Source organism: Toxorhynchites rutilus, chromosome 2 (genome assembly GCF_029784135.1).
Source record: "Toxorhynchites rutilus septentrionalis strain SRP chromosome 2, ASM2978413v1, whole genome shotgun sequence".
Classification (NCBI taxonomy): domain Eukaryota; kingdom Metazoa; phylum Arthropoda; class Insecta; order Diptera; family Culicidae; genus Toxorhynchites; species Toxorhynchites rutilus.
This window is the reverse complement of record NC_073745.1, coordinates 141,281,854-141,305,512: the sequence shown is the minus strand read 5'-3', so window position 1 is coordinate 141,305,512 and position 23,659 is coordinate 141,281,854. Positions and strand designations below refer to the sequence as shown.

The 23,659-nt window shown below is 36.7% G+C and overlaps 1 protein-coding gene across 9 annotated transcripts in view; it reads left to right on the top strand.

Annotated features, from left to right (window-relative positions):
- The window catches only part of LOC129770491 (ecdysone receptor), a 680,728-nt gene that overhangs the window by 498,043 nt on the left and 159,026 nt on the right, over positions 1-23,659 (top strand). The window lies entirely within an intron of this gene.

The window sequence follows — 23,659 nt, the reverse complement described above, 5'->3', positions numbered from 1 at the left end:
ATCTTTTGTCCTCGATAAAATCGAGAAAATCGTTTTTGTTGCCTTCAATCTTTCCGAGTTTTGCAGTACACATCGATTTTTTATCTCACCAAAGGCCACCTAACATTTTTTCAAACATATTGTCAACATTTGGATCGTTTCTTCCACGAGTTACTTCTGTACAAATGCTGACAGAGACAGAACTAGCGGCAGCTACTGAGGGGATGTAATGTAACCAGTTGCGCATATAATCACCGAACTTAAACCTGAAATTGTTATTCAGAACTAGCGCCAACATTAAGAATAGGCTTCGACTAAATGACAGATGTATTTATGGGATCATTGTTAGCTGAGTTTTGAGCGGTTGTTGAATTTCTAATAAGCTTTTTCAATTAATTGATTCAATAGAACGACTACCTGACGGCACAACATGAATGCTGTGGTCTTCATGCTGAGGAACAAAACAAAATGCTTTTGATGTTTAACCCATTACTGCTCAGGTGTAGGTTATGTTTACTTTGGGACTTTTGCGGGAAACTCGGACTTTGCAAGCTTCAATACACAACTAAACACCAAAATGACACTGACACAAAAAACACTCTTAAATTGTCATGTGGTATCATTTAAAATGCGCTTAACACTTTAGTTTCATCAAAAACTGTTTTTCAAAAACGAGCATTTTTGCGTATTAAATTTCATACGCTGGGCACTAATGGGTTAAATAGAAATATCAAATTTGTGTTCCCTGTTTAAAGAAAAGACGACACTCAATATAGAATAAGCAGATAAATCGAAAAAAAAAATTAATTTTCCAAAGATCGATTTGGCAAAAATCGATTCGGCAAAGATCGATTCTTTGGTACCGATTTAATCAGTGGATCGATCCCTACGCTGTTTGGAAAATTGATTCGACAAGATCGATCATTTTATGTAGATCGCCCAATCCTTGTCTCGACCGAAACAAATTACATCATTGTGTTTGTTGGATCGTTATCACGAGAACGGTTAACTATTTCCGCGACTGCTTAGAAAATCAATGATCGCTTCTTAGCGACGCAGCGATTTTTATCCATATTGTCTAACTAGAGAGTCGAGCAGGGATGGTGGGGCTTGTGACGCAATGTTTCGCTTCTCTTCAGGATTCCTTTGTAGCGACAAGTAAAACCGTTGTATGTGACGTCAGCACTAGGAAACACGTGTTTGCTCGCTATCTTGTGCGTAAGTAAGCTTCGTTAATTTATTTTTCGTATTCCCTCTTGATAGAATGATATGCAGGGTAGATAGCTACGATTGTTTTCGCAGTTCGCAGTTCATTCAATTGTTTGTAAAAAAAAACTATTTTATTCATTGTAATTGTAATTGGTGTAGTTGTATTGTTTAGGTTTTCATTTTATCTCATCATTTTGCCTTCCGGCAGCCGTAGTCCAAGGTAAAAAAGTAGAGATTATTTGAGTGATTTTTAAAAGCTACAATTAATGTTAAAAGAGCACGTGAATATAAAATATTGATGCAATATTAAAGCTACGAGTTTCTAGTTTTACATTTTTGACGTGGGACTACGTCTAACCGGAATATATGGGGAGGTAAAATGAAGACCTATACACAGAACATGCAGGAAAAAATGAAAGATTTCGAACATTTTTCAACAGATCGGAAAGGTGTTTGCATCAATTGATAGCAAATATTACTACGCATCTATCACAAATCATAAAATGTTATTTTTTTGACATAAGCAATTGAATAACTGTAAAATGTGAAGCGCTATCCAAACGCCCTAAGGGGCTGTCCACATACCACGTGGACAGAAAAAGCATGATTTTAGACACCCCCCTCCCCCTCCGTGGACAAGCGTGGACATTTCTTATACCCCTCCCCCTGTTGTCCACGTGGACATTCCTCCGGTTTTGAGGAAAAAATCAAGAAATTCTATTTTTTCGCTTAAATTTCATTTCAAGTTTGTTTCTTTTTTTTGTTTCTATTTTCTATTCCATATGTTTATTGATAAAAATTATAGCCTTACCAATGGTAACGATTTGTCTTGAAATCTTCGATGTTTTTCAACATTGTCCGGGAACCCATTATTTTCTTCCGAATTCCATTCACGTTATCTCCATATCCATTTTAAAATACCCTTTGTGAGCTTATTCTCGAGTATTTTTATTAAAGCTGGCTGGCTGTTTGAGTTTTCAAAAAATCAGGCAATGAAATCAACCACTTTGTTTGAAAACAGAATTTTCTCGTCTAAACATCAATGACTTTCGCTTTCACAAGTTCGGTAGTACCTGATGGCTATAATGAACCTAGTCAAAACAAAACATCTGCAGTATCATCGTGATCGATGATTCCGTTGACCTACAACCCTTAATTGTTAAATCATGCTGAATATTGTCCTGAAAAATTCATGCCGATTCTAAGGAAAAAACCAAAAGCATATTTTTGTAGGCATACATCTTTTCGATCATAGATGCACCGTTTTTTCCTGAATATTTCAGCATCCTTCATGCAACTTGAGAATTCCATCCTCTCAGAACTTATGCTATACAGTAAGTTGAAGTTCTTACAAGAATCTTAACAGTTAATAATCTGAAGATGCAATATCTGGTGTGTAAGGCGGGTGGAGTTTTAGAAGTGCCCTAGAAGCGTTCTGGATCGTTGATTTTCATACGTTTAGCTGCTAGCAGTACTTGTTGGAATTCATCGAAACTAGTTGCTTGGTAGAAGCTCATGATACAGATTTTCTTCCAGTCCTACCAGACCCAGCCATAACTTTCTTCAAGCGAAAACCTGCTTCGGGGTTCCATTCACTTGCTAAGATTTTTTTTAACTCAATATTCTTGTAAATGATATGCCCTTTACAATTCGGTACAAATATGTATTTCCGTCACGTTTATGAAACGAATCGCAGATTGTGATAAGTCCCTTCAAGTGTTTTCGGTAAAACAAACCCTTATTCCTGAATCCGGTCGGATTTGAAATTAGCACAATGTTGCGTTGTTTAAGAGGGTATTCTAGTCTAAAAATTTGAAAAAAAATTTTTTTCTTCATATTTCTCTAATTCAGACATTTAAGAATATACCATAGAAGAGACTTTTTGGAAATCTCATTGTTTACCAAGTTATAGCCATTTTAGTGATGCGATATCTTATCTAGTACGGCCATAACAATTAACTTCAAACGCGTTTTTCTCGAAATATGTTTTTCAAACTGGTTTACACGATATCTCAAGTTCTACTTATCCGATCTATGTTTATATGAATACAATCTGTATGTATCTTTCTATCGCATGAACCTATAAAAAATCATAATTTCGTAACTTTACTATTTTAAAAAAATCAAGAAACTTAAAAAAAAAGTTTTTAACAGCATTTTTTTCCTTCAAATTTCCGCCATTTTATCCAAAAACATATTTTTGACTTGTCCGAGGTTCATACGATAGTGGCATCTTTACTGATTCAGAATCTGTTCGATTTGTTTGTTCCAGAGAACCAGAAATGGAATCTTGTACGCCATGGCACAACTTTTTTTTGAACCCCCTCACTCGATCAGCTTCTAATTATGGATATATATTTTTCCGTTCAATTTTTGTTTTATTGATATAACAAATAGTGATATAATGGATGGTAAAAACATTCTTTGTTTTACTTTTTCGGAGCTCGAACAAACGTCCGAAATTCGTGTCTCTATCCCCCTTAATCTGATCGAGTCAAATCCTATCGGATTGTACAAATATTGCAACCTTGAAATGCAGAATGCAAAAGTTTATTTCGTTCGGATTGCGATTTGTCAAATCCGATCGGGTTCCGTAATATGGGTTAATATGTAGTCCATGCATTGTTGCATGTTTGCATGTTTCATGCATGTTTTTCGTGATGTTTCGTTTCTGTGATTTCGGTGATTTTCGACATCTGTAGTGAATCTACTAATTCATGTGCATGAAAGATTAATCTTTTCTTTTAATTAATCAGCAGTAGCAGCATGAACTTTCCAGACAACTCAAAAAAACCTATTACAAAAATTACCAGACATCAGTGAAGAACAACATCATTGCAAGAAAAAGATCTCCAGAGATACGGCCCGTACACTCATGGAAGAATTTGTTTTTCGTTTCAATGTTCAGAAATCCTTGGGAGTTCTCGAAAACAAACCAAACAGTTTTGTCATCAAGAGCAAAAGCTGAATTCAATCCGCACTTAAGTCGTGATTTTTAATACTACAAAAAATCCAACATTCTTTGTGTTATTGGGTGTCTTTATCCTGGCGGATTTAATGGCCCTTTATTACCGATTGGAATAAATTGGATCCTAGTTCATGTGCGTTACCTTCAGGATATACATTTCAGGAAAGAGGTTCAGTCATATGAAAAAATATGGACGTTTGACCGAGCAGCACTCTCAGGCAGTTCAGTATTTTTATTGATGAATACTGAATACTTAGGGCGGGCGTGAAGTTCAAAAAATCGTGTAAATACAAAACAGATCTCATTCAATTTTGACTTCTAACTTGAATTTTTGCGACCTACCGACCTTTAAAAAATACTTAACGTTTCCACGTGGACAATATCAAAACCCCCTCCCCCCTCACCGTGGACAAGCGTGGACATTTTCGTAACCCCTACCCCCCCTAAAGTTGTCCACGTGGTATGTGGACAGCCCCTAACTGCCCCGTTTTGATTGACCCGATTTACGGTTTCCCCAACACAGCCATCAAAACCAAGGTACCTGGGAAAATTGGCATTGCAAATACATGCAAATTGGAGGAACTTTTGTTCCAACCGAAATGTGGTCCCCAACACAACCATCTAAACCAAGGTGCCTTACATTACATGGCGTTTGTTCAATCACTTCACGTTTGGTGGTTTTCGGAGCAACATCGTTGCCGGGGAGCGTCGAACGGGAATGGATTGTCTTTCTTAAGACTTAAGTTTTTCGTTAAGGTGAAGAAGGAGTAATGGAGTAGTTTTCTTTCCACAAGGGCCCTTCTCAAGGTTAGAAACGAATAAACTACAGATGTTTAAAGTCTATATACCAAACAAGGAAGGAAGAAAGGTTTGTTCAAATTCTTCACTTACACAGCAAATGTGTTGAATTCAATTGAGTTCGAACATTGTTTCATTCAATCAATAATTTAATTAATACAAACAAATGACTACTAAGCCAACGGTAGTCCCACGTCAACCTTGCGGTTATATCATAGATATAATCCACTTATTTTGAACGGAAGTAAATATCACATTTGTATTTATGTAGAATTCAGATGAATGGTATTCGGTTGGAAGTGATTCTTGTGCAAGAACGGAAATTATGCGATCATGATTCGATCCATGATTAATCGCAAACTGCACAGATAGCGATCTGTACAAGTTGCGATCAACTATTACTCCTCTCCCTTCCCAACAGAATGATGTTCTCTTGGTTACTCTGAGTTTATTAGTAGATCGCATCAACGGATCTAGATAGAAGAAACGAAAGACTCTTTTCACTTGGTTTGTGTGCAAATCGCAGCAGAAATTTGCTCCACGGAGGCAAGTGTTTCTACAGTATACGATTCTCAATATCTCGCCTTTCCGCTCAGTTTAGCTTGCCACAACCCGAATGTTACCGAATGTAAAATTGACTCTCCGAGTGCGTCTCTGCAGGCGAGACGGGAGACGGGTGTGAAGCAAAACCGCACTCGTCATCAGCCACTCGTTTCGGCAACTGAAAATCAGAGCGATGTAATGCTCAGATTATAAATGTTCGTTAGTAGTAAACAGTCTGCCATACAAATTAAACACTAATTCCTTCATTACTCGGAAATTAATCAAGCAAATGAAACCAAACATATTGAGGTTTTAGGGTGCAATAAATGTTTCTATGGTGGTTAGACTCTCCACCGCCCTCTTTAAGGGGGGGGGGGCATCCAATGAAACACAAATTTCAGCATTACTCGAGAATTATTCAAGCAAATGAAACCAAATTAGCATATGGAGGTTTTAGGGTGCAATAAATGTTTCTATGGTGGTTAGACCCTCCACCCCCCTCTTTAATGGTATGACACCCTCTGGAATGAAGAAGGAGGCTCATATTACTCATATTTCAACCATTTCAACCAAAAATATTCCAACCAAACATGACAATTGAAAATTTTCAGAAAACTTTGAAGTTGAAAAGGAAAATTTGGAAAATTAAATTCCCATATGTTCTACAATAACATAGTGACAAGTGCTGTTAGTTCATTTGATGTTTGCGCTAGCGAAATTGATCTTTATTCGAAACTAGAAATGGAATTTAATGTGATGAAACGCACTCCTATATCTTCTTCTATCTATACCAAAAAAAGGATTGCCGGATGTGTTGATAAGAGCAGAACTCGAGGAAGGAATTGTCCGATTTAGGGTCTTTATTCTATCATATTTTCTATATAAATCATTTATTCCATGTAACGGAGAAACATGTTATTTGCAAGTGGTTGAAAAATCTTGAACGAGAATTATGTCTGAAAATAATCTGATATTATAATGATGAGTTTTGTTAGAAATACTAGGCATTTTATAATGAAAGGTAAATTCAACGGGGTCAAATAGAAGATCAATCAATGAACAGTTTTGCGATTGAACCCATGAACTTGCTCATAGTAAGAAAACGTGAATGTTTGAAGGTATTGACACAACACAAAACAAATTTTGGGCGAGACGAAGTTTGCCGGGTCAGCTAGTTATTAATAAAAGCCGTTAACTGCGCGTTGGTCGGAGTGAAACTGTGTGATATTATGTTATAAACGGGCGGAGCTTTAGTTGCAATATTTCCTTCCTCCACTGTATATGTAGAACGAACACTGCAATTGGATTTAGAGTAGAATTACGTTAGGCTATTCGTTGCATGTTGTTTTTTTTGAATGATTGAGTAGATGAAATTGGATTTTTTTCATGATGCGATCAATATCTCTTTAACAGTTGAATGAATTTTAATTTTCTATTTTGCAATATATTTTAAGGAAGTTTCCATATCAATTGCTACAACAATCTTATAAAACCATTATCAAATAACTGAGCAATATGCACTCAAAATTTGACAACTTTTCGTGACGCGATCGATTTTAGTCTTTCAATTTGTACCCTCAATATATTCCCAAAAAAACCTCATCTCACGTCAAAAATTGAAGCTGAAGCGAATTGATTTTCGTTAAAACCTATTTTTGGCGACCTACCCTTTTCAAGAAATCATCATCAGAGATTGGCTCAGATGTTAAGATGGCCAGCAAAGATGTATACGTTCTGTGACAGGTTTGTTATCGCATTTTTGAATAAAATTTAAAAAGATTTCTCGAGGTCAAGCACATTTGTAACTATCTTAGCATGAATTTATACGATTTATGATATTTTCTTATAATAATATTGTATTATCGCAAGTTTTTTTTTGAGTCAAATATTTCCAGTGAATTGAAATATTTCTATGACAGCGGTGAAACAAAGAATTTTCCTAGTGATTTTTGGAAGGTTTATCTTCGTGAGACTGCAACACAATGGAAATGTGAGATGTGTACCATTTCAGAGTTACAAGGATTTCATTACATTTTTCAAGATTTTGATAGTACCTTATTTTGATACTACCTGAAAATAGGTGCTTGGAAATTCGCAGAGGTTTTGGGATAAAATTATGCTTGAAAATATCTAACATCAGTTTTTGCTACGATATTTGTAACTTTACAGCACATTATCTAAACAATACGCAAACTTTTTTATACCTTTTTGAATTGATGGAAATGATTTATTTTTTGTGTAAAAATGATGGCTCTTGTACAGCATTTATTCAAGTTTCAAGCTGCTTTGCGATAATTACACTTAGAAACATGAGGAAGCGATCTGGCGTAGTGGTAACATCCATGCCTCTCACGCTAAAGGTCACGAGTTCAATTCTCACTCCCGACATTCTTCCAAAAATGGAAGTAAAAGTGACGAACCAGCCAAATGAGTTGAAAGTCACTATAATACAGTAAAAAAAAAAAAAAAAAAAAACTTAGAAACATCAACCACTTGCTCTCTCATTTTTTTTCGGTGTAGAATAATTCCACACCTCTTCAAAGGGAACTTAAAATAAGGTTAGAGTTAAAATAATATTTTTATTTGAATACTAGCTGACCCGACGAACTTCGTCCCGCCCAAAATAGATTTTTTTTTATTTGAATACTTTCAAACATCCACATTTTCTTACTAAGTGAACGTTAGTGAGTCCAATCACTGAACTCTTCATTGATTGATGACCCTTTGACCCTTTACAATTTCCTTTTACTATAAATTGTCTAGTACTTCTATAAAAAATCGTCCTTATAATATGAAATTATTTTCAAACACAATTCTCGTTCAAGATTCTTCAAGCATTTGGAAATAACATGTTTCTCCGTTGCATGGAATGCATGTTTGATACAGAGAATATAACAAAATAAAGACAGCTCAAATCGGACCATTCCTTCCTCGGGTTTAGGGCACACCAACACATTTGGCCTTCCATTTTTGTTTATATAGATAGAATATATAGGAATGCCTTTTTCCGTCTGAAAATCCTTTTCCACTTTCGAACAAAAATCAATTTCGTTAGCGCCAACATTAAATGGACTAACAACGCTTAGCTAATTGTATGGGAATTCAATTTTCTGAATTTTCTGATTTTTCTCTCCACTATATTGATCTACGGGAAGAGACGAATACAACAAAATACAGGAGGCTAAAATCGGACCATCTCTTCTTCGGGTCTTCCGCTTACCAACAGATTTTGCCTTACATTTTTATTTATATAGATATAAGATATGGTAATGCGTTATTTCGCCTGAAAATCCATTTGCACTTACGAACGAAGATCAATTTCGATAGCGCAAACATCGAATGAACTGACAACGCTTATTATGATGTAATTTTGGAACATGTGGGAATTCAATTTTACGAATTTTACGACCTTCCTTCAGAGTTTTCCGAAATTTTCCGGTTTTTCTCTCCACTATATTGACTGACTTTGATATTGATAATTTAATTTCAAATTTTTATTCACTGATGATTATATTTCATTAGGTGAGTTAATTATGAAGCAATAATGGGAATGCATCAAACAGATAAATTGATGTGTTAGTGAAAAAATGTGAATAATCCATATAACCGTATTGGAGTGAGACAAAAATAGTTGCGGTAAAACGGACAATCCAAATTGATCTGACCTTTTGCTCTGTTTTTTACATTTCCGTTGCTAGATGGACAAACGGTGAGAGTGAAAATGATTTTTGATTTCAAATACAAAACGGTGAACCTTAATTCAATCAGAGATAATCCAGTGTTGAAATATGTCCAAGGAAGCGAACGAAATCTGAATAACTAGGCTAATTGGTTCAGTTATCAGTTTAGTTATAAATACATTTTCGGTTTTGGAAAAATTCGTGGGACAGTTTAAGTCTTAGAAGCTGCAAGATGTATGTTGGATGGAATTGTTGGATGGTATAAATTGAGGATACAAGGCAAACTTTCCATTAACAGAGCTCAGATCTGAGCTCAAATATGCACCGAATGGGCCATTCCCCAAATAATGCAACTTATCTGCAGATTTCAAGATCCACTACGAGAAGAAAAAAAGAATCATCTTGGACATCGATATGATGTCTCCAAAAACGGGCACATCGATACTTTCGAAACGCTCCGTCCTAATGGTCATCGACATTATCAGTTTGATCATACTTGTCAATTTCGTCCGATCTACATAATTTTAGCGCAAGATCGAGTCGAACCACACCAACCATTAATTTGGGGCCATCATTTTCGTCCAAAGCAACACAATTTTCCGTTTTCCGTTTACCTCTCTCTTTTCTCTCTATTGGATGTAATCTGCCATACAAAAATCTTCATCTAATTTGTGCCTTCTCAATCGTCGGAGAATTTTTTTTTTGTCTGATCATAAACAGCAAGAATTCAAGAACTCTTGACAAACCGCTCAAAAACGCACCAGGAAAAAAACATGGAAGGAAACAAAAATCGGCCAATAAAGCGAAGAGCAGCGAGAAGGACAATAATAATGACTGAGTCAAGAGAGTTGCGAAAAGTGAAGGGAGTTTGCGTCGTCGGCACACCGCTGCTGCTGTCCCTTCGTTTCGAAATAATAAAAAGGATGCCTCGGATTCTTCCCCCTCGAGGGGTCAGTAGAGTTTCGCATATGCCAAAGAGCATCCAGCGCGAGTGTGAGGGAGCTGAATGTTGTTTCTGCTGCTGCAGAGTACAGGTTGGGAATTTTCCACAATCGCTGAGGAACAGGTTCGGAGATTCATTTCTTTTTTTTTTGGTTTTTGTTTTTTGATTTTTTTTGTTGTTGTCGGATGCTGTGGCCGGGTTGGACGGAATGAGTAATGCTTTCCGCGAAACTGTGTCCCTTTCGCTTTTCGACCTTTGCGTTGAATGCAATCGGGTGGCTGTGTGTGTCCCTTTCTGGAATGCGCCAATAATTTCGCGACCTCTTCGATGGAAAGTGAGCTGTGTGTAGGATCCCCGATGTTTGTTTTTAGTGCTGCGCTGTCAAAATTAATCAGTTGGAAAATTAAGTGCCTCCTCGTGTAGGCATTTTTGAGATATTATCAAAGTGTACGATTCTAGGAAAGGAACTGCTCTGCCCTCGCAGGAGAGAAGTTTCAACATTTTTGGGACGCATCGATTTACCGAGGCTCCAAGTTACTAATCAATCTTGACTCAACACCTTTATCGCTTCCCCTAACCCCTGTCCACTCTTGCGAACCAATCAGGACAACCTTGGTGAGAGTTGAATGGGGGAGAGAGGGAGAGAAGAGCAGCTGATAAGTGGCAGGTCCACACACACACATAGGCACAGGTTAACAACGCCCAGCAAGCGAATGTCCCGATTTTTTTTGTTTCTTCCTCGTTGCACTCGCCCGATAACATCGAATGCTTTCCTCGCTTCGGTTTATACTTTGCTGCAGTTGAGTAGGACTGACGACTGTTGTTATCTGTAATCAATGCAACAATATCATTATGTAAATAACACGTCTTCCTCCGCGTCGTTGCACCCCCCCCGGATGAAATACCTTTCTCCCGGGGTGTACTCCGAGAGCTTCGGTAGCGCAAGTTTGTAGCACCTATTAGAGGAAATAAAAACAGGGCATTGGGATCATAAGTATCTTTTGTACTACAGAAAGTCGAGTGCCACTGTGCTCTATGGTATGATTACTTAGGTAGAAGAAAATGAAAACGATGGTGGGGGAAAGGTGGTCGGGTGAACTATTTAAAATCCTTGCCTCTTTTCACACAGCACGGTGTAATATTTGCGCTACCAGTGCTGAAGTGCCGAGCATGCCGTATAGGTGAATATGACCATTTACTCCTAGGTTTAATTCGATAGAAATGCAATTTCTATTGTTTGATTGATTTTACACGATTTTTTTGTGTAGTACTCATGATACAAACGTCGCGTTCAGGGACATAATCCCATTGCTAACGAAATCGATGGTTATGTGAAAACATTTCGAATCGACCGCAACCACGATCCTTACGTTTGGTGGCCATCAAATTCTAAGCAGTACCCCCAATCGGCAAGGTTTGCTAGGGTCTTCCAGCTCCTTGTAGTAGTGCTTACAGCGAATTGTTTGTTGATGTATTCATTCGACCACAAATAGGCTTCGTCGTGAACACAATAAAATGGCTTATGTTTACGAAACACATTTTCAACAAAGCACGGATTTTGATACTACATTTTAATTATTTGTACACGTTTCTTGATGAAATGGCAACACAAAATGAGCCTTTTTCATAGCTCTTACGACGGAAGAGCTTCGGGATTGAGCAATCAGTTTTTAGTTTGTTTTTTTTACTTCTTAAAATCAATAAAACCGATATTTTTTAAAGCGACTTCATTTTTTTCGTACTGGGTTTCAATACAGGCAAACCTTTGCGGGGGATAGGGACCGCACAAAAAAAGTTGCATAAAAAATCGTGCAAAACTTTACCAGCAGCTTTAAAAATCGTGTTCGGTAAAAATTTTGAAAAAAGAACTTTTTTTGTGCGGTAGATAGAGACCGCATAAAAAAAGTTTCCCCCAAGAAAATAACTCAAATCCACGCCATTCACCGTTCAATTTCTTTTTGTTTCCCTGCTTTGCAATGGGACACTTTACCTTTTCGGTTGCGCGTGGCTGTTTTGTACTTTTAGTTGCATGTCGAAACGTGTTGCTGTTAGAAATCATGTCATGCAAAAACTTAGAAAACTTAGAAAACTTAGAGCATTTGATGAGAGGAAGGGAATGATTTCAGAAGTGGATAATTGAGACGCAAATATGCTTTTTTCGCACTGAAATGCATATAAACCATAAAAAAAAATAAATAAATGGACGATAACTTCGTCAAATATGCTTCTTTCCATACACCGCACAAAAAAAATTGCACAAAAAAAACGGAAAAGGACAGAAAATCGCATGAAAAAAATCGCACGAAAAAAATTCGCACAAAAACAGGTTTTACTGTATAACAATATCGAAGGTTTTTAAATTCTGTCTTTTATGGCCAGATATAGAGTGAATATTTTGAGAATTTTTTTTTATTATACACCCATACCTCGCTCTACGGCCTAGATACGTTCCTGGGCCGCTAATAAAAAAGCCGTATAACGAATCAATTATTCCAATACAAATTTATACAAACTCTATCGGATCGGTTCCAAGCTGGTTCAACGAAAAGCCGTATAAAGAGCGGCCGTATAGCGAGGAATGGGTGTATCGAAAATAGTGGTGATCTTGTTAAATTCTGCAACATATATGGCGCGCAACTAAGTTCGTGCTATTTGTCAGTAGATGGTCGCCTTCTGCTTTGACTCATCGGTTGATTTTTTTTCTTTTATTCGAAGTTAACGTCACGGTTATTCGGTGGCGTCACAACAAAAAAATTAATCTTGAGCGCTTTTTGCTCAGTAGATTTTTGATGTATTTACGAGATTTTGACGTAGGACTACGTCTTACATTTCTATACCGGGGTGTAAAATCAAAGTTTCGAAAACGGAAGCGTTGCGTCGGAGACCGAGATTTTGAGCGTTAATATCTCCTAAACAACTGAACGAAATGGTATGATAAACACTCCATTCGAAAGATAAAATGTCTACGCGTTACATACTTGTTCTTTTTGATCCAAAAACTTGTTTCAATAGCCTTAAAATTGCTTACAAAACAGGCTATTGAAATCACCAATCGGTATATAAGCGAGCACCGCTCGGAAATCCACTTAGTTATAATTGAACAGCGATTGGAACATGTCGTCGCTGTTGTGATGAAGCTAACTTCGTTCATCATGATGAACGGTGTCACCAAGAGTATGTTTGTGAATCTTAGGCCACAAGGGAATCCATCAGGAGGAGAGTGATGCCACTGAAAAGGCGACCAAGAGAGTACCAGCATCGAAAAACGGTTCCGCTTGAGGCATCGGAGTAGCCGCCACACACACACATACACACGCGGAATTATTTTCATTTGGTTGCTGTCCAGCATCGAGAAGATACCGGAAAGATGTCATAGTTGCTGAAAAATAATCTGCCAGTTCCCCTTGGATTTGAAAATTATATCCAAGCGAAATAGTTTATTTTAATGTTTTCTATCTATATAATACTGAGACCAAATACATTTGGTTTTGTGATTTTTCAAGTGCGGTCAACGTAAGACCACGTCTTTCGGCAATTTATTAGAGGTGCAATGAATATTAAGAAGGAATTCCCGCTCTACGCGCACTGGCAAACGATGTCTACTCCAACAATTTCTAAAACGATAAATGGGTGCTGTGAGAAAGGATGAGCGAACGCAAAAATTATGTAGACTGATTTGATGCAACAGATGTTTGTCTATTGAAAATGGAATACAAATCATATCAGAATACAAGCAATGTAGTATTATACAACTTTTGTGTGATTGCTTCTTTTGCTGAATATTGTGCCTCCTATTGTGTAACGCTCTCGTTTTCGAAGTCCCTCAAATATCAATTTATTCATTCATTCAGAATTGATTCAGATGCAACTAAAAACAAATGATCACTAAATCAACGATAGTCCTACGTCATCCTTGCGGTTATACCACAGATATAACCCACTTCCTGTTTTTCTTAAAGATATTCAAAATCAGCATTCAACAAAAAGCCTAACGTAATTCTACGTCAACTAGGCGGTCGTGCGGTCCGACATAGCCTTTCCACTTTTTCATCTAAGAATAAAACGTAAGGTTTTTTCCGTAATTTGTTCGCTTTCTCTTGCTTTGTTTTATGTTTCCGATTCCGATTTACTAAAATTTACGGAATATTACAGGGATCATCCTGATTTCTTTTTTTTTTTATCTTCATCTATTTTATCTAGATTTACGAAATTCGTTTCGTTATATCTAATCCATTTTGTTTTTTTTTGTTTTGCTGTTTAAATTTAATCTTTCTGAGAGAAAATTCACAAAACATGACGGTAAACCGAAGGAAAAGTTTCTTCTTCTTTTTTATATATCATTTTCTATATGTGACTCTCGGTTGCATTTTCTTTTCCATAGCCCCGATTTGAATACTATCGTACTTTCGTGAAGAAATCAAGAAGAGAATCATGGATGAGGGAGTGAAACGAAATTATGTGGGATAAAAATGTGTTCACATTTCAATTTCTGTGGTTCCTCCTTGATCATAACTTAAATCGAACAACATTTGAATTTATGATTTATTACGTTTTACATTTTAGAAATTTTGTGATGACTTTCTAACCTTTTAGTCCTTCTTTTTAAAATTTTCTATTCATATTTCGTGACTCGTTTAATTTTATTTTACAATTTCCTTCAGTTCGATCTGTGTGTTATTTTTTTTCGCTTTAATTACTTGCTTTTGCTGCGACATCGGTATTCTCTGTGATTTCCAGTGATTCAACTCGCTCGAAATGCAAATATAGCACCGATGGCGCTAATCACTCAATCAGGGGAGTTTTCCTATGTTTAGTTCTATTTTCGAAAAAAATGTATAGAGAGTTGTTTCGTTTTGTTTCGAAAAAAATATAAAGAGAGTTGTGTCCAGCACACAAACGCATTTTTGACGTAAGGCTACGAAATTTTATCCATATCGCATGTTTTTTTACTTCGGATGTCATTTTAGAATTACTTGAAATTTTGGATCTTAGAACGGTTCGATGGTCCGATGGCGCATTGAGAATCCATTGTCCTTTTCGCTTCACATCAAACGGAACACGAAGCTTAATTTCGCCAACGCAAAATTCCATTGGACTAACAAAGATGTTATTATAGAACATATGGGAATTAACTTTTTCGAACTTTCTTTCAAAGTTTTTTTTTAATTTCCATTTGTTTTCTTCATGACATTCATCTACGGGCAGGGAAGAATGCAACAAAATAAAGCCAGCTCAAATCTGACCACTCCTTCCTCTATTTTTGCGCTTAGCAACACATTTGGCGATCTATTTTTATTTATATAGATTTGAAATATTCCGGTGAAGATACCAATACCATGATACCAATAACTTCAAATTACAACTGACATTTTTTGTAGCCGATGGAATGGCAATTTTTTCATTTGAACTAGAAGGACATCATCCTACGAGAATATGCTGAGGTAGTGGAGTCTTGGAATTGGCCCATCTGGTCATAGGAATCATTTGAAATTTCAAAAAATTCACGTGTGCTTCTTATTCAAATGAAAAAAAATGTCATTTCATCGGTTTAAAAAAAATATTTGCTTTAGGACTTGACTATTTTCGTAAATTTCTTGAAATTTCAAATGGTTCCTATGACCGGATGGGTCAATTCCAAGACTCCACCACCTCAGAATATGCTCGTAGAATGGTGTCCTTCTCGTTCAAATGAAAAAAATTCATTCCATCGGCTACAAAAAATGTCAGTTGTAATTAGAAGTTATTGGTATCTTCACCGACATATATAAAATGTATATGAAATGAATAAAGCTTGAAAAATTATAGGAGGTTGTGTTCAAGACACGACCGCATTGTTGACGTAGAACTACGCTGTAGTTTAATTCAAGTCGCTTGTTTATAATTGCGGATATTATTCTATAATGCTACGAAAATTTTGAAATAACCATTCTACCAGTTTGGTCGCACTGAAATGTTTTTTTTATTATAGAATCATTTGACGATAATTGTTTGATGAATCATTCTTGTTCTCGCAGAACAATACATGCTCGAGATAAACGCAGTTGTCATCCTTAGTGGAGAAAGTTTTGCTGTTGGCAAGCGAAACCAAATCACATACAAAATTTCAGAACGACATTTGCTTTCTTGTTGACTAAATAAACTAAATAAACTCTTTCTGGTAATCTCAACAACCTCGAAAAGAGTAGCACTACTTCATTATGATCAAGATTAGCGCAAATACAAGTCCTAGTCCCTCCCGCTATCTCCCCTCCTTGTTTATATTTATCATAACGGCTGCATAATTTGCACCACCAAACGTCAGTCACAGCATCAAAAAATTCCGATTGTTGCATCGTGACAGGGTCAATGCACACGGGAGCAGATACAAATGGGATTTCAGCGTAGAGAAGATGCACTATTTTTACGTACGGTTTATAAAGCATGCACGTACGCACACAAATATCCATACATCGATTGCTTAAAGCAACTAAATATACACACACTTATCTCCGTTTTGAACTCTTCCCAACAGAAGTCCTTTCTGTTAATATTGCCGGTCTCTTTAAGCGTAGCTATCATCATTGGTCGAGAATGTTTCGCTACTGGCACGCGAAACCAAATCACAGACAAAATGCCAGAACATTTGTTTTCTTTGTGAGCTGACGATATCCTAGCTTGATGATTCCCCACACAATTGTGTAGCTCAGAACCTTAATTTAATGGCGTCAGTTTGATGCCAGAGACATCAGCGAGTGAATAAGTTGGCCGCGTCCACAGCTCAATCCGAAACGAAGACATGTGATGACGGAAAACAAGGGTATTCATTGCTTTAAATACAGAACGATACTAAAAGTTTGCCTACCTTCCTTGCTTGAGACTTTAAACATCTTCAGTTCATTCATCTCTAACCTTCAAAAAGGCCATTGGAAAACTTTACTTTATCCATAAACCTCCACCCCCATTGCCTTGAGAAGGCATTCGATCCCTCGCCGTCCAGCTCGCCCAGCAACGATGTTGTTCACTCGATTTCCTCACGAAGAATGAAAATTTGCCTCAGCGAGATCCACTGTTTGTACTCTAGGCAAATATTCCACTTCGTTCTTCTTCTTTTCCTTTGTTCACGGAGACTTTACATCTTACGATTTCCCCTTCGTTGCTCGTCGATATGTTGCTCGTTATAGACAGCTCTGTTCGGGAAAGCACACAAATGGACAGAACGAATGTATGAGGAAATGGGAGTACTTCCAATTTTCATCAATTTAAACCATATAACGATTATGGGATTGTAATGTATAGCATATCAAACAAATCTTAGGGAATTTCCGATTCGTTTGGTATGTAAATCGCCAAAATCCGTTCGCGGCAAAAATAGTTATTAACGTTAACTTTATTTCATAAAAACGTGACCTGTTTTCTGATTTGGCACCCTTAATGAAAGACGTAGTTCTACGTAAAAAAAAAAACCGTTTTGTAACAGTGTTTATCGCAGGGCATGTTATTTTGGCTTAACTCAAACTATTGGGAATTCAAATGAATAAAGTTGCCATACTGACGAATGTTGAAAAATGTAGAAAAAGGTTAGAAAACCTCTAAAAAAGGTTTTTATTTGCCCTTCACCAGAAACAAAATACAGTTTATTCGAACCATTATAACACAAATGTATTTTTTGGCTTTATAAACAGTATATTCTACATTATGTGAACAGAAGTTCGTCTCGTTCTGACGAGTATACTCGACATAAATAATGATGGGTAAATTATTCATTAAACTAATATGAATAACGAGTGCAACTCATATTGCTATATTGTATGTTCTGTGTTCCTTTTTTTAAAATTTCTTTGACGAAACTGTTTTTTCACACAGTTTTTTGACGTAGAACTACGTCTTTCAGGAAGGGTTGGAAAACAGGTCACGTTTTTATGGAATGAAGTTAACGTTAATAACTTTTTTTACTGTGAACGAATTCTCATGATTTGAAAAATTTGATTTCATACCAATCGAATAGAAAATTCCCTAAGATTTGTTTGATATGCTACACATTACAATTCGCTAAACTCTAAACGCTTTAAATTCATGAAAACTGGAAGAACTTCCTTTTTTTTCATATATTTGTTCTGCCGATTTGTGTGTACCCGTATTTCGAATGCTTATAACTCGAACATTTCTTAACAGTTCGGAAAGAACTGTCAAGCTTTGATTGGCCCGATTTACGGTTTCCCCAACACAGACTTCAAAACCGATGTACCTGTGGAAATCCGCTTTGCAAATATACATGCAAGTCGGGGGTATTTTTGTTCCCACCGAGCTGTGTTTCCCTAACACGGACTTCAAAATTAATGTGCCTGGTGGAATCCGCTTTATCAAAACATGCAAGTCGGTGGTATTTTTTTCCCACTAAGCTGTGTGTGCCTGGAAGAATCCGCTCTGTCAGATCGGAATATGTTTCCCTAAAACATACTTTTAAACTGAGAAGCCTGGGAAAATCGTCATTTCAGATACTAGAGGTGAATGAACTTTCGCGGTTCGAGAACTACGTAAACATGAGATGTGCAATAATTTCAGAGGGAAATGTAAAACACAATGATATCGTTTGACAATTCTTCCTTTCATAGTTGTTGGTAGTCCTAGGCATCATATCAAACGTAAAAGGAAGTTCATCAAATTTATTTGTAACGAAGAACATAATCTATTACAACAATTTCGACGCATACTAAAATAAAGTGAAGATACCAATACCATGATACCAATAACTTCAAATTACAACTGACATTTTTTGTAGCCGATGGAATGGCAATTTTTTCATTTGAACTAGAAGGACATCATCCTACGAGAATATGCTGAGGTAGTGGAGTCTTGGAATTGGCCCATCTGGTCATAGGAATCATTTGAAATTTCAAAAAATTCACGTGTGCTTCTTATTCAAATGAAAAAAAATGTCATTTCATCGGTTTAAAAAAAATATTTGCTTTAGGACTTGACTATTTTCGTAAATTTCTTGAAATTTCAAATGGTTCCTATGACCGGATGGGTCAATTCCAAGACTCCACCACCTCAGAATATGCTCGTAGAATGGTGTCCTTCTCGTTCAAATGAAAAAAATTCATTCCATCGGCTACAAAAAATGTCAGTTGTAATTAGAAGTTATTGGTATCTTCACCGACATATATAAAATGTATATGAAATGAATAAAGCTTGAAAAATTATAGGAGGTTGTGTTCAAGACACGACCGCATTGTTGACGTAGAACTACGCTGTAGTTTAATTCAAGTCGCTTGTTTATAATTGCGGATATTATTCTATAATGCTACGAAAATTTTGAAATAACCATTCTACCAGTTTGGTCGCACTGAAATGTTTTTTTTATTATAGAATCATTTGACGATAATTGTTTGATGAATCATTCTTGTTCTCGCAGAACAATACATGCTCGAGATAAACGCAGTTGTCATCCTTAGTGGAGAAAGTTTTGCTGTTGGCAAGCGAAACCAAATCACATACAAAATTTCAGAACGACATTTGCTTTCTTGTTGACTAAATAAACTAAATAAACTCTTTCTGGTAATCTCAACAACCTCGAAAAGAGTAGCACTACTTCATTATGATCAAGATTAGCGCAAATACAAGTCCTAGTCCCTCCCGCTATCTCCCCTCCTTGTTTATATTTATCATAACGGCTGCATAATTTGCACCACCAAACGTCAGTCACAGCATCAAAAAATTCCGATTGTTGCATCGTGACAGGGTCAATGCACACGGGAGCAGATACAAATGGGATTTCAGCGTAGAGAAGATGCACTATTTTTACGTACGGTTTATAAAGCATGCACGTACGCACACAAATATCCATACATCGATTGCTTAAAGCAACTAAATATACACACACTTATCTCCGTTTTGAACTCTTCCCAACAGAAGTCCTTTCTGTTAATATTGCCGGTCTCTTTAAGCGTAGCTATCATCATTGGTCGAGAATGTTTCGCTACTGGCACGCGAAACCAAATCACAGACAAAATGCCAGAACATTTGTTTTCTTTGTGAGCTGACGATATCCTAGCTTGATGATTCCCCACACAATTGTGTAGCTCAGAACCTTAATTTAATGGCGTCAGTTTGATGCCAGAGACATCAGCGAGTGAATAAGTTGGCCGCGTCCACAGCTCAATCCGAAACGAAGACATGTGATGACGGAAAACAAGGGTATTCATTGCTTTAAATACAGAACGATACTAAAAGTTTGCCTACCTTCCTTGCTTGAGACTTTAAACATCTTCAGTTCATTCATCTCTAACCTTCAAAAAGGCCATTGGAAAACTTTACTTTATCCATAAACCTCCACCCCCATTGCCTTGAGAAGGCATTCGATCCCTCGCCGTCCAGCTCGCCCAGCAACGATGTTGTTCACTCGATTTCCTCACGAAGAATGAAAATTTGCCTCAGCGAGATCCACTGTTTGTACTCTAGGCAAATATTCCACTTCGTTCTTCTTCTTTTCCTTTGTTCACGGAGACTTTACATCTTACGATTTCCCCTTCGTTGCTCGTCGATATGTTGCTCGTTATAGACAGCTCTGTTCGGGAAAGCACACAAATGGACAGAACGAATGTATGAGGAAATGGGAGTACTTCCAATTTTCATCAATTTAAACCATATAACGATTATGGGATTGTAATGTATAGCATATCAAACAAATCTTAGGGAATTTCCGATTCGTTTGGTATGTAAATCGCCAAAATCCGTTCGCGGCAAAAATAGTTATTAACGTTAACTTTATTTCATAAAAACGTGACCTGTTTTCTGATTTGGCACCCTTAATGAAAGACGTAGTTCTACGTAAAAAAAAAACCGTTTTGTAACAGTGTTTATCGCAGGGCATGTTATTTTGGCTTAACTCAAACTATTGGGAATTCAAATGAATAAAGTTGCCATACTGACGAATGTTGAAAAATGTAGAAAAAGGTTAGAAAACCTCTAAAAAAGGTTTTTATTTGCCCTTCACCAGAAACAAAATACAGTTTATTCGAACCATTATAACACAAATGTATTTTTTGGCTTTATAAACAGTATATTCTACATTATGTGAACAGAAGTTCGTCTCGTTCTGACGAGTATACTCGACATAAATAATGATGGGTAAATTATTCATTAAACTAATATGAATAACGAGTGCAACTCATATTGCTATATTGTATGTTCTGTGTTCCTTTTTTTAAAATTTCTTTGACGAAACTGTTTTTTCACACAGTTTTTTGACGTAGAACTACGTCTTTCAGGAAGGGTTGGAAAACAGGTCACGTTTTTATGGAATGAAGTTAACGTTAATAACTTTTTTTACTGTGAACGAATTCTCATGATTTGAAAAATTTGATTTCATACCAATCGAATAGAAAATTCCCTAAGATTTGTTTGATATGCTACACATTACAATTCGCTAAACTCTAAACGCTTTAAATTCATGAAAACTGGAAGAACTTCCTTTTTTTTCATATATTTGTTCTGCCGATTTGTGTGTACCCGTATTTCGAATGCTTATAACTCGAACATTTCTTAACAGTTCGGAAAGAACTGTCAAGCTTTGATTGGCCCGATTTACGGTTTCCCCAACACAGACTTCAAAACCGATGTACCTGTGGAAATCCGCTTTGCAAATATACATGCAAGTCGGGGGTATTTTTGTTCCCACCGAGCTGTGTTTCCCTAACACGGACTTCAAAATTAATGTGCCTGGTGGAATCCGCTTTATCAAAACATGCAAGTCGGTGGTATTTTTTTCCCACTAAGCTGTGTGTGCCTGGAAGAATCCGCTCTGTCAGATCGGAATATGTTTCCCTAAAACATACTTTTAAACTGAGAAGCCTGGGAAAATCGTCATTTCAGATACTAGAGGTGAATGAACTTTCGCGGTTCGAGAACTACGTAAACATGAGATGTGCAATAATTTCAGAGGGAAATGTAAAACACAATGATATCGTTTGACAATTCTTCCTTTCATAGTTGTTGGTAGTCCTAGGCATCATATCAAACGTAAAAGGAAGTTCATCAAATTTATTTGTAACGAAGAACATAATCTATTACAACAATTTCGACGCATACTAAAATAAAGTGATAAAAAAGTGGATTGCATAATATAATTGCGTAGCTCCACGTCGAAAATATGCGGTCGTGTCCTAGATACAACCCCTTACAATTTTTTGTTTGTTTTATCATTTACTAGCGTACTCGGCGAGTTTCCCCCCTGCAAAAAGTGGTATTTTGAGGTTTTTCCGGAATTTTCTTACTCGCTTGATAACAGACGACGCTTTTCGAATTCGAATTAGTGAATTATTGAAACCATTCTCGTTTCAGCGGCTCATTCAACCTGAAAATTCATTATTATTTTCACCATAATGTTAATTCCAATTGAATAAAAGAACTCTAGTTGGACGAACTATAGACTGCAGAATATATGTGTAATCTGTCTTTTTTTAAATTTTCCTATTTTTTCTTTGTACTTTCCAATTTGTTTATTCATTCTAATTTGGTTGGGGACGAACACAAAGAACAGATTACACAAAGAATAATCTTTTTTCATAAATGGGACATGCATAATTATATACGGCTGTTTTTTTGTTATCAATACCTTCAAACATTCACGTTTTCTAACTAAGCGCACGTTCGTGGGTCTAATCGCTGTTTTCAATTTTCATGTTCGGTTGGAATATGTTTGGAAAATAAAAATATGGTTTGGTTTCGGTTTCATTTGTATGGTAGTCCAACTTTTCAAAAAACTTACTCAAAATTTCAATCTGTTTTGTTTTTTTAGTACCACTTTTAATTGCAGTACCTATGATCACGTGTTTGGCTGATTCGGCGTGGAATTGCTTCATATTTTCAGACAGACATCGAATTCTGTTTTGGAGCGTGAATATTGTCTATTGCTTTGACACACAAATAAATTAAAATATTCAAATAACTCGGCCTGAAGGATTTGGATGGTATGAAAAGTTGCTTTGCGTTGCAAAAATTAACCATGACAAAGGAGACAAAGGCTTCAAACTGTTTCAAACTTTTTGCTTGTTGTCAAATTTACCTAGTCCGTTCACTTCTACTTACTTACGATTTTTAAAACCTGTTGTAATCGAGTCGTCCGACAAATGATTTAACGGCTGACTGACAGATATATTAATGACTTTGGATTGTTATCCGTTCTGCTAGCTGTTTCGCCCAGCGGCGATACCATTTTTGTTGGACCATATTTGAAAAAATGTAAATTTAGCTACACGTACGATTAACTTCAACCCTTCTAGCGCATCCATAATCAGCAAACCTGTGCCCAGCCATGAGAACTTCCCGTCCCGCTGCTGCGAGCGTGATCGGAAGCACTTTCCTTATCAGATCTTGGCGGGTGTGCAGGGAAACGAGTGGGTTTGGGCGATTGTAAAATATATAGCGCAAAGCGTCGTACACTGCATCGTCTGACCTACTTTCGAAAGCGCGGAGCTATTGGAACAGAAAGTCGAAGAAAATAATTATAAAACAAAAAAGCGCATCCCTTACGAGGCGTTGTTTCATTTCACGGCGAAT